Raw genomic sequence first — 11,638 nt, forward strand, 5'->3', positions numbered from 1 at the left:
CTTCTAGATCTGAGAAGAGCCTGGCGGCATAAATGGAGATTCTCTACAGATGTAACATTTCCTCCACAAAAGATAGCTTTGCATGGCCATTTCAAAATATGTTAAAGAAATATATTAATATTTTGGAATTAAGTACTAAGAAAAGTACTTAAAAAAGGAAAGAAATCCTTCAGGGTCTGCTATCTGTCATGTGATGCTATACCAGAGTCAGGCTGGAATCTAGTACCTTTTTGCCAGAGAGAATGTTTTGTCAGCCTTAGGATGTCTAGTTTGTTGTTGTTTTGTTTTTTTGAGACAGTGTCTTGCTCTGTCACCTCGGCTGGCTGCAGTGGCACAATCTCGGCTCACTGCAACCTCTGCCTCCTGGGTAAAAGCAATTCTCCTGCCTCAGTTTCCCAAGTAACTAGAATTATAGGTGTGCACCACCACACCTGGCTAATTTTTGTATTTTTAGTAGAGACTTGGTTTTGCCGTATTGGCCAGGCTGCTCTTGAACTCCTGACCTCAAGTGATCCACCCGCCTTGGCCTCCCAAAGTGCTGGGATTACAGCCATGAGCCATTGTGGCTCCTGTCCAGGATCTCTATTTTAATGTTAATGCTGATCAGTTGTGCCTAAACTCCAAAAGGAAGGGAGTACAGCAAAGCATTTGCAACCTCCCTTCCCATCTTGAATGGGAATTCAGTTTTCAGGTTTCTTGTGGCCCAGGGGAGCTCAGTTCATTCAGTTAGGGGGTCTTGGGATTTTATTTTTGGTTTTCAAGACTGATTATTCTAAAATCATAAATTTTTATAATGTTTCCTCCCTCCCCAACACTTTACCACCACACCACCAGGGCTCAATATAGTAGCAGAGCATTATAAGTGAACAAACTGAAAGAGCAGACAATAAGGAAAATTAGAATATCAGAAGAAGAAGAGAGAACAGAGCAAAAGAAATAGGTAAAGTAATTAATAGCCAAGAATTTTCTAAAAGTAATGATACACACCAAACCACAGGTTTGGGAAGCTCAGACCACACCATGCAGGATAAACCAAAAAAAAATCTACATTTATGTACATCATTGTCAAACTGCTGAAAAGCAAAGACAAAGAAAAATCTTAAGCCAGAGGAAAAAAATACTATAGCAGAACAAGGTTAGAATTACAGCCGCCTTCTTGTGAGAAAGCATGCAGGTAAAAGGAAAATGCAGTGAAATATTTCAAGTGTTGTAACACCAAAGGAAAAAACCACCAACCTAGAATTCTGTATCCAGCAAAATTATCTTTTTAAAGTGTGGGAGAAATACACTCATAAGTGGGAGTTGAACACTGAGAACACATGGACACAGAGAGGGGGACAGCACACACCAGGGCCTATTGGGGGGTGGAGGGTCAGGAGAGGGAACTTAGAGGACAGGTCAGGGTCAATAGGTGCAGGAAACCACCATGGCACATGTACACCTATATAGCAAACATGCACGTTCTGCACAAGTATCCCATTTTGGATTTTTTTTAGAAGAAATAAAAACCAAAAAAAAAGAAAGTGAGGGAGAAATAAAGGATATCAGACAAACAAAAACTGAGGGAATTAATCACCACTCAAGAAATATTAAAAGAAGTTATTCAAGGAGAAGGAATATGGTAAGTCAGAAATATATCTACATAAGGAAGAGCATCAGAGAAGGAATACATGGATATAAAATAAGGTCTTTTATTTTTCTTATTCTTTTTTTTTTTACTGTTACTTTTCAATTTTTTTATTTTTAATTTTTATGGGTACATAGTAGATGTATATATTTATGGAGTACATGAGATATTTCAGTACAGGCATACAATGCCTAATAATTACATCAGGGTAAATGAGGTATCCATTACCTCAAGCATTTACCATTTGTTTGTGTTACAAACATGTCAGTTATACTCTTAGTTACTGTAAAGTATAAGTTATTGTTGACTGTAGTCACCCTGTTGTGCTATCAAATACTAGACCTTATTCATTCTACCTATTATTTTGTGCCCATTAGCCATCCCACCTCTCCCCTAACACCCCTCACAACTACCCTTCCCAGCCTCTGTCTATTCAGCTCTTTTGTCTATTTTTTTCTTTTTTTAAATTTACATATATTTTTTAATTTATGTATTTTACTTTAGGTGCATACTATGTCTGGCATTTCTCCCCATTTTATCCCTCCCCACCCTCCCCTCCCTTCCCACTCCCCACTGTCTCTCCCCTACCCCCCCCAACTGCCTCCAGTGTGTGATGTTCCTCTCCCTGAGTCCATGTATTCTCATTGTTAAAAACCCACCTATGAGTGAGAACATACGGTGTTTGGCTTTCTGTTCTTGTGTCAGTTTGCTGAGAATGATGGTTTCCAGATTCATCCATGTCCCTACAAAGGACACGAACTCATGGTTTTGTATGGCTGCGTAGTGTTCCATGGTGTGTATGTACCACATATTCTTTGTCCAGTCTATCATTGATGGGCATTTGGGTTGGTTCCAGGTCCTTGCTATTGTACACAGGGTTGCAATGAACATACATGTGCATGTGTCTTTATAGTAGAACAATTTATAGTTCTTTGGGTATATACCCAGTAATGGGATTGCTGGGTCAAATGGAATTTCTATTTCTAGATCCTTGAGGAATCACCACACTGTCTTCCACAATGGTTGAACTAATTTACACTCCCACCAACTGTGTAAGAGTGTTCCTGTTTCTCCACATCCTCTCCAGCATCTGTTGTCTCCAGATTTTTTAATGATTGCCATTCTAACTGGTATGAGATGATATCTCAGTGTGGTTTTGATTTGCATTTCTCTAACGACCAGTGATTATGAGCACTTTTTCATATGTTTGTTGGCCTCATATATGTCTTCTTTTGAAAAGTGTCTGTTCATATCCTTCACTTTTGAATGGGGTTGTTTGTTTTTTTCTTGTATATCTGTTTTAGTTCCTTGTAGATTCTGGATATTAGCCCTTTGTCAGATGGGTAGATTGCGAAATTTTTTCCCATTCTGTTGGTTGCCAATTCGCTCTAATGATGGTTTCTTTTGCTGTACAGAAGCTCTAGAGTTTAATTAGATCCCATTTGTCTATCCTGGCTTTTATTGCCATTGCTTTTGGTATTTTAGTCACGAAGTCCTTGCCTATGCCTATGTCCTGGATGGTTTTGACTGCATTTTCTTCTAGTGTTTTTATGGCGTTAGGTTTTATGTTTAAATCTTCGATCCATCTAGACCTAATTTTAGTGTAAGGTAACAAGTAGGGGTCCAGTTTTTGCTTTCTGCACATTGCTAGCCAGTTTTCCCAACACCATTTATTAAACATGGAGTCCTTTCCCCATTGCTTGTTTTTGCCTGGTTTGTCAAACATCAGATGGTTGTAGATGTGTGGTGTTTCTTCTGGGGTCTCTGTTCTGTTCCATTATTCTATGTCTCTGTTTTGGTACCAGTACCATGTTTTGATTACTGTAGCCTTGTAGTATAGTTTGAAGTCCGGCAGTGTGATGCCTCTGGCTTTGTTCTTTTTGCTTAGGATTGTTTTGGCTATGCAGGGTCTTTTGTGATTCCATATGAAGTTTAAAGTGGTTTTTTCCAGTTCCGTGAAGAAGGTCATTGGTAGCTTGATGGGGATAATGTTGAATCTATAGATTACTTTGGGCAGTATGGCCATTTTCACGATATTGATTCTTCCTAACCATGAACATGGAATGTTTCTCCATCTGTGTCCTCTCTTATTTCGTTGAGCACTGGTTTGTAGTTCTCCTTGAAGAGGTCCTTGACATCCTTTGTTAGTTGTATTCCTAGGTATTTTATTCTCTTGGTAGTAATTGTGAATGGGAGTTCATTCTTGATTTGGCTGTTTGTCTATTATTGGTATATAGAAATGCTTGTGATTTCTGCACATTGATTTTGTATCCTGAGACTTTGCTGAAGTTGCTTATCAGTTTGAGAACATTTTGGGCTGAGATGATGGGGTCTTCTAGATACACAGTCATGTCATCTGCAAATAAAGACACTTTGACTTCCTCCTTTCCTAATTGAATATCCTTTATTTCTTTTTCTTGCCTGATTGCTCTGGCTAGAACTTCCAATACTATGTTGAGTAAGAGTGGTGAGAGAGGGCATCCTTGTCTAGTGCCTAATTTCAAAGGGAATTCTTCCAGCTTTTGCCCCTTCAGTATGATATTGGCTGTTGGTTTGTCATATATAGTTTTTATCATTTTATGATATGTTCCGTCAATACCTAGTTTATTGATACTTTTTAGCATGAAGGGCTGTTGAATTTTTATCAAAGACCTCTGCATCTATTGAGATAATAGATGTGGTTTTTGTCTTTGTTTCCGTTTATGTGATGGATTACATTTATGGATTTGCGTATGTTGAACCAGCCTTGCATCCCCAGGATGAAGCCTACTTGATCGTGATGGAGAAGCTTCTTGATGTGCTGTTGCAATCTGTTTGCCAGTATTTTATTGAAGATTTTTGCATCAATGTTCATCATGGATATTGGCCTGAAGTTTTCTTTTCTTGTTGAGTCTCTGCCTGGTTTTGGTATCAGGACGATGTTGGTCTCATAAAATGAGTTAGGGAGGATTCCATCCTTTTGTATTGTTTGATACAGTTTCAGAAGGAATGGAACCAGCTCCTCTTTGTACATCTGATAGAATTTGGCTGTGAACCCATCTGGACCTGGACTTTTGTTGGTTGGTAGGCTATTGATTGTTACCTCTACTTCAGCCCTTGTTATTTGTCTGTTCAGGGTTTCAACTTCCTCCTGGTTTAGTATTGGTAAAATATAAGTGTCTAGGAATTTATCCATTTCTTCCTGGTTTACTGGTTTATGTGAGTAGAGCTGTTTGTAGTAATCTCTGTTGGTAGTGTGTATTTCTGTGGGATCAGTGATGATATCCCCTTTATTGCTTTTTATTGCATCTATGTGATTCTTTTCCCTTTTCTTTTTTATTAATCTGACTAGCAGCCTGTCAATTTTGTTGATCTTTTCAAAAAACCAGCTCCTGAATTTTGATTTTTTAAGTGTTTTTTGTGTCTCTATCTCCTTCAGTTCAGCTCTGATCTTAATTATCTGATCTTAATTATTGTCTTCTGCTAGCTTTTGAGTTTTTTTGATCTTGCTCCTCTAGCTCTTTCAATTTTGATGATAGGGTGTCAATTTTAGATCTTTCTTATCTTCTCTGGTGGGCATTTATTGCTATAAATTTCCCTCTCGACACTGCTTTAAAGGCGTCCCAGAGATTCTGGTAAGTTGTGTCTTCATTCTGGTTGGTTTTGAAGAACATCTTTATTTCTGCCTTCATTTCACTGTTTATCCAGTCAACACTCAGAAGCAAGTTGTTCAGTTTCCAAGTGGTTGTGTGGGTTTGAGTGTGTTTCTTGATCCAGAGTTCTAGTCTGATTGTGTTGTGGTCTGATAGACTGTTTGTTATGATTTCTGTTCTTTTGCATTTGCTGAGGAGTGATTTGCTTTCAATGATGTGGTCAATTTTAGAGTAAGTGCAATGTGGTGCTGAGAAAAATGTATATTCTGTGGATTTGCGGTGGAGCATTCTGTATATGTCTATTAGGTCAGCTAGGTCCAGCTCTGCATTCAAGTCCTGGATATCCTTGTTAATTTTCTGTCTCGTTGATCTGTCTAATATTGACAGTGGAATGTTGAAGTCTCCCACTATTATTGTGTGGGAGTCTAAATCTCATTTTAGGTCATTAAGAACTTGCTTTATGTATCTGGGTACTCCTGTATTGGGGGTGTATATATTTAAGATAGTTAGCTCCTCCTGTTGGATTCATCCTTTTACCATTATGTAGTGTCCTTCTTTGTTTCTTTTGATCTTTGTTGGTTTGAAGTCCATTTTATCAGAGACTAGGATTGTAACCCCTGCTCTTTTTTGTTCTCCATTTGCTTGGTAAATCTTCTTCCATCCCGTTATTTTGAGTCTATGTTTTCTTTTTATGTGAGATGGGTTTCCTAAATACAGCACACTGATGGGCTCTTTTTATCCAGTTTGCCAGTCTTTGTCTTTTGATTGGGATGTTTAGGCCATTTACATTCAATGTTAATATTGTTATGTGTGAATTTGATCCTGCCATTTTGTTACTGGCTGGTTTTCTTTCCCGTTAGTTGACTTATTTTCTTCATTGCATTTTTGGTCTTTGCCAACTGGTTTGCTTTTGCAGTGTCTGGTACTTGTTCCTTTCTGTGCTTAGTGTTTCTTTCAGGAGCTCTTGTAGGGCAGGTCTAGTGATGACAGAATCTCTCAATAATTGCTTGTCTGTAAAGGATTTTATTTCTTCTTCACTTATGAAGCTTAATATGGCTGGATATGAGATTCTGGGTTGAAAGTTCTTTTGTTTAAGGATGTCAAATATTGGCCCCCACTCTCTTGGGGCTTGTAGGGTTTCTGCTGAAAGATCTGCTGTGAGTCTGATTGGCTTCCATCTGTGGGTGACCTGACCTTTCTCTCTGGCTGCCCTTAGCATTTTTTCCTGGTGAATCTGACGATCATGTGCCTTGGGGTTGCTCTTCTTGAGGAGTATCTTTGTGGAGTTCTCTGTATTTCTTGAATTTGAAATTTGGACTGCCTTGCTAGGCTTGGGAAGTTCTCCTGGATAATATCCTGGAGCGTGTTTTCCAGCTTGGATTCATTCTCCCCATTATATTCAGGTACACCAATCAAGTGTAGATTAGGTCTTTTAACATAATCCCATATTTCTTGGAGGCTTTGTTCATTTCTTTTCACTCTTTTTTCTCTTGTCTTGCCTTCTCTTTTTATTTCATTGAGTTGATCTTCAATCTCTGATATCCTTTCTTCTGCTTGATCAATTCGGCTATTAAACTTGTGTTTGCTTCACGTAGTTCTCGTGCTGTGTTTTTCAACTCCATCAAGTTGTTTATGTTCTTCTCTAAGCTTGTTATTCCAGTTAGCATTTTATCTAACCTTTTCTCAAGGTTTTTGGTTTCTTTACATTGAGTTAGAACGTGTTCCTTTAGCTCAAAAAAGTTTGTTATCCACTTTCTGAAGCCTGTTTCTGTCAATTTGTCGCACTCCTCGGTCAAGTTGTGATCCTGTGTTGTTGAGGAGTTGTGATCCCTTGAAGGAGAAGAGGTGTTCTGGTCTTTGATGGTTTCATCATTTTTTGCGCTGGTTTTTTCCCATCTTTGTGGATTTACCTGGCTGTGTTGTCAGGGAGCTGCTTGATGAGGTTGCTTGTCTGCCTGTGGAGGCGCTACTGGGTTTCTAGGGACTCTTTCAGGTTACTAGGGAAGCTTCCTGTGTCTTTTTTGTTTATACTGGGAGATTAGATCTGCCTCTTCCACTGACCTGTAGGCACTGCTGGATTGTCAAGAGCACCGTCCCATTGCTACGTAGGCTTCCTGTGTTTTTTGTTAAAACATGTAGCCCAGTCCCACCCCTCTAGTGGTGGGTTGTGCCCTTCCTCCACTGGGCTGGATCATTCAGCGTTCATCTCAGACTGTGGCACTGGCTGCAAAACCCACTAGAGTCAGAGCTTCAGCCCTCTGGGTTTTGTGGGGGAGGGTAGGGACCCACCCAGCCACACCCAGCCGTTTCCCCCTTTCAGCTTCCTCTCTCTCCAGTCATGGGGTAGGGACCCGCCCAGCTGCTCCTGCTTACAGCTCCCTCTTTCTGCGGGTGAAGGGAGGGGGCAAAAGCTCAGTCGCAGGCTCTTATTCAACTCTGAGCTTGTAATTCCTGGCGCTTGATGGGAAGCGCTGTATCTGTACCGGAGTGCCAGAGGGGAGCCTCTGACTCACTGGTCAGATGCACTTTCTGGGTGAAGCAGCACCCTTCCCCGCCTCAGTCTGCCCTGAGTGGGCTTTGCTAACCATCAGACCAGACCCATTGAAATGCACCTGGTACCTCAGTTAGAGCTAGGAGATCTCTAGATTTCTGTGTCTCTCTCGCTGGGTGTTGTGCACTGGAGTTGTGTCTAATCGGCCATCTTGGATCTCCCTTTCTATTTTTCTTATTCTTAATTGATCTAAAAAATAATTTTGTTTAAAGTAATAATAGTAGTAGTATACTAGGTGGTTGTAGCATATGGATAAATGACATGAAAGACAGGAATGCCATAAGAGACGGGAAGGAAAATTGGGAGTACTCTGTTATTTACTCAAACTGGTCCTTTCCTGGAAATGACACTCAAGAGTCTCCTTTCTACTAGTTTTGTGTGATGACTCTTCCAATGAAATAGTAATGAGCTATAAAACTTAAATAACCTATGTTGTCAAAATTCAGTGATTTCTGTTGCACCCCCCAACATACAAACACAACCACACATTTATAAAGAACTAAAGAAGAGATGCAATTAAATAAGGGTAAGGGGTAGTAAAAATAAAATGGAAAGAAACTTATAAGGACAAATCTATAAAATAAGTGAGCAAGTGAAAAAAAGATGAAAGCAAGAGAATAAATGGAAATTAAGAGAGTCATAGAAAATGGACAAGTGAAAAGTTCAAGAGCATCGGAATCATTTGTAAAGTGTGTTAGTTGTGGGGGTGTGGGGGATGGTGCACATATACAGTAAACTCCACAGTGGGTTACTCTATGAAGATTTTTTTATTATTTAAAAAATATTTATTGAGGCGATGGAGGGACAAGGGGAGGGAGAACATTAGAACAAATACCTAATGTATGCAGGGCTTGAAACATAGATGATGGATTGATAGGTGTAGCAACCACCATGGCACATGTATACCTATGTAACAAACCTGTACGTTCTGCACATGTATCCCAGAACTTGAAATTTAATAAATATATATAGTAGAAAAATATTTATTGAACATCTACCAAATACAAACTATAATCCCAGGGACACTGAGGAGAAATGTGAAATATATTCATTGTCCTAAAGAATATAATTTATTTGCAGAGAGAAATAAGGAAAAAAACTAAAGAACAAGATGTGCCACTAATGAAAGATATCAGAAGAGGGTTTAAAAGATGAATGACTTTTCACTACTATTCACTAGCCCTTTCTTCTATAAACTTAGGCGCCCGAATGGAGTCTTATGAAAGAACTAGGATTCCATATTCTGCAAGACTTCCTAGAAATCTGATACCCTTGACCTTGTTTACTGGATAACTGTGCATGATACTTTGCCAGGTGCTGTGAATATGAAAATATACTTAAATGAGGTTACCATCATCAACTTTATATATTAGGAGCTAGACATATACATTTCAAAATACCCTCATAAATAGTCATTACAAAGCAATAAGTGCAACAGAGTTCAGAGAAAGACCATTATTGACTGAATAGAGAAGGTAACACTTGGTGAAGGAAGTTTTCGTTTGAAGGATTGGTATACATGGACCAGAAAAAGTGAATAAGAAGAAATGCAGATGTAGTATTAGCAAAGTCAATATAATGGGAAAAGTAACAGACATGCACAAAAAAATTTGTCAGAAAAGAAAAATCTTGTTCTGTTTCTTAGCTCTATCGTGGACACAAAAGCTATAACATCTTTATATGTGTTATCTTTATTTCTTAACTTCATTGAGGAAAAACTCACATTCTAGATAGAGGTTCCAATTGGTTTCACTTAGTTGCTTGGTATTTCTAAGTAACTTGGTAAATAGCCTGGAATTTCATTTTTTAATTGTTCTTTACACAAAACTTTATTTATTTATTTATTTATTTATTTATTGACAGTCTCACTCTGTCACCCATGCTGGAGTGTAGTGGCGCAATCTCAGCTCACTGCAGCCTCCGCCTCCCAGGTTCAGCCTCCCGAGTAGCTGGGATTACAGGCGTCCACCACCACGGCCGACTAATTTTTATATTTTTAGTAGAGACGAAGTTTCACCATGTTGGCCAGGATGGTCTCGATCTCCTGACCTCATGATCCATCCACCTTGGCCTTCCAAAGTGCTGGGATAAAAGGCATGAGCCACCACACCTGGCCCATTTATTATAATTAATTACAATTTAGTGAACAGTTTACTAACCATTATAGTAATACATTTGACTTAATTATGCATATTCACTAAAAGTAGTAATTGAGAAGATTTAATCCTCCTTTATTTCAAGATTTTACTGTATTTGTATTTATTTATTTGAGACAAAATCTCACTCCATCACCCAGGCTAGAGTGCAGTAGCATGATTATAACTCACTGTAGCCTCACCCTCTTGGGCTCCAAGAGATCCCCCCACCACAGTCTCCCTAGTAGCTGGGACTACAGCTGTACAACAACACACTGACTTATTTTTTATTTTTTCTAGAGGTTTGCTGGGACTACAGGTATGTGCCAACACACAGCCTTATTTTTAATTTTTTGTAGAGGTGAGGTTTCACCACGTTGCCCAGGCTGGCCTTGAACTCTTGGGCTCAAAATATAGTTTTGGCCTCCCAAAGTGGTATATTTTACATTTTAAAGATGTCAAAAAAAAATATATATATATAAAATAGGCCTTTTGAATGTGGGTTTTGTTGAAAAAGAAGAAAATTTTTTAATAAAATAAAATAGGCCTAGTTGCCCATTTTTAAAAATATACTTAAATGTAAAGGATAGATAAGAAAGAACAAAAGAATGAATGATGAGTGAAAAATCTTTTAACTTCTCTGCAGGCCCAGATCTGAAAAAAAAAAAAATTTAATAAAATTAAAATAAAATTTTTAAAAATATTTTGAGATCTTATGGTTTCCCATCCAACATGTAAAGAGGTTGGCAGTTGTACTCTCATCCTCACCAAAAAAAAAAAACTGAAAATCAACAACTCTTCTTAGATCCATCAAAGAATGAAGACACAGGACAGACCACTGCCCCCAAAATTAGAACAGGCAAATACAGAGAATCACAGGTTCCTGAGGGTAGACACCACAGCTAGAGCCAGTAACTGGTAGGAACATTTCAAGGGTGATTGACTAATTGCTAGAGACTGAGATTGAGACTAGTTTAAAACATTAAAAACTCCTGGAGGCCCATCCTTAAGCGTATCACACACTTTTTCTGAGTTTTACCTCTAAGAACCCTATCAAGTTCTCATGGTCAAGAGCTGAGGGGAAAATGTCCTTGTGTTTGTGTGTGTGTAGAGGGAAGAGAGTAAACTTTTTTAAAAAACAAACATATACTTACCTGGCAGAGGAGATACCATGATCACGAAGGTGGTTTTCCCAGTGACCCCTGCGATTTCCCCAAATGTGGGAAACTCGATTGCATAATTTGTGGTAGTGGGGGAATGCGTTTGCGCTCTCCCCTGGTCTCTAAATTTAAAAAAAAATTTTTTTAAAGTAAAAAAACAGACTTCCAGAGCTATTGCTCTCCTTAACAAAGGCCTGTCTTCAAGGGAAACTATTTTACCAACATCTAACCAAGGTAGGATTTGCCAGAGTCTGTCATGAGGAGAAGTGAAATACCCAACTCCAGCCCCCTCTAGCCTGTCTCACCTAAGGGGGCTGGGAGGGGGTTGGGGAGAAAAGACGTAACAGTTAAAGGACCACAGAACACTTACTCTCCCCCGCCACCTTGCCACCACATTAATCAGTCTGCTATATAATAATAGGGATTAGGGCCGGGCGCGGTGGCTCAAGCCTGTAATCCCAGCACTTTGGGAGGCCGAGGCGGGTGGATCACGAGGTCAAGAGATCGAGACCATCCTGGTCAACATGGTGAAA

At 39.1% G+C, this 11,638-nt stretch overlaps 1 protein-coding gene and 1 pseudogene across 1 annotated transcript in view; both read left to right on the forward strand.

Moving 5' to 3' along the window:
• The window catches only part of ITFG1 (integrin alpha FG-GAP repeat containing 1), a gene marked incomplete at its 5' end in the record, with an annotated part of 101,875 nt that overhangs the window by 63,909 nt on the left and 26,328 nt on the right, over window positions 1–11,638 (forward strand). The gene's annotated exons all lie outside the window — the stretch shown is intronic.
• LOC119469423 lies at window positions 11,092–11,223 on the forward strand (annotated as a pseudogene).

This window comes from Cebus imitator, unplaced genomic scaffold (assembly GCF_001604975.1).
Source record: "Cebus imitator isolate Cc_AM_T3 unplaced genomic scaffold, Cebus_imitator-1.0 Scaffold652, whole genome shotgun sequence".
NCBI lineage: Eukaryota > Metazoa > Chordata > Mammalia > Primates > Cebidae > Cebus > Cebus imitator.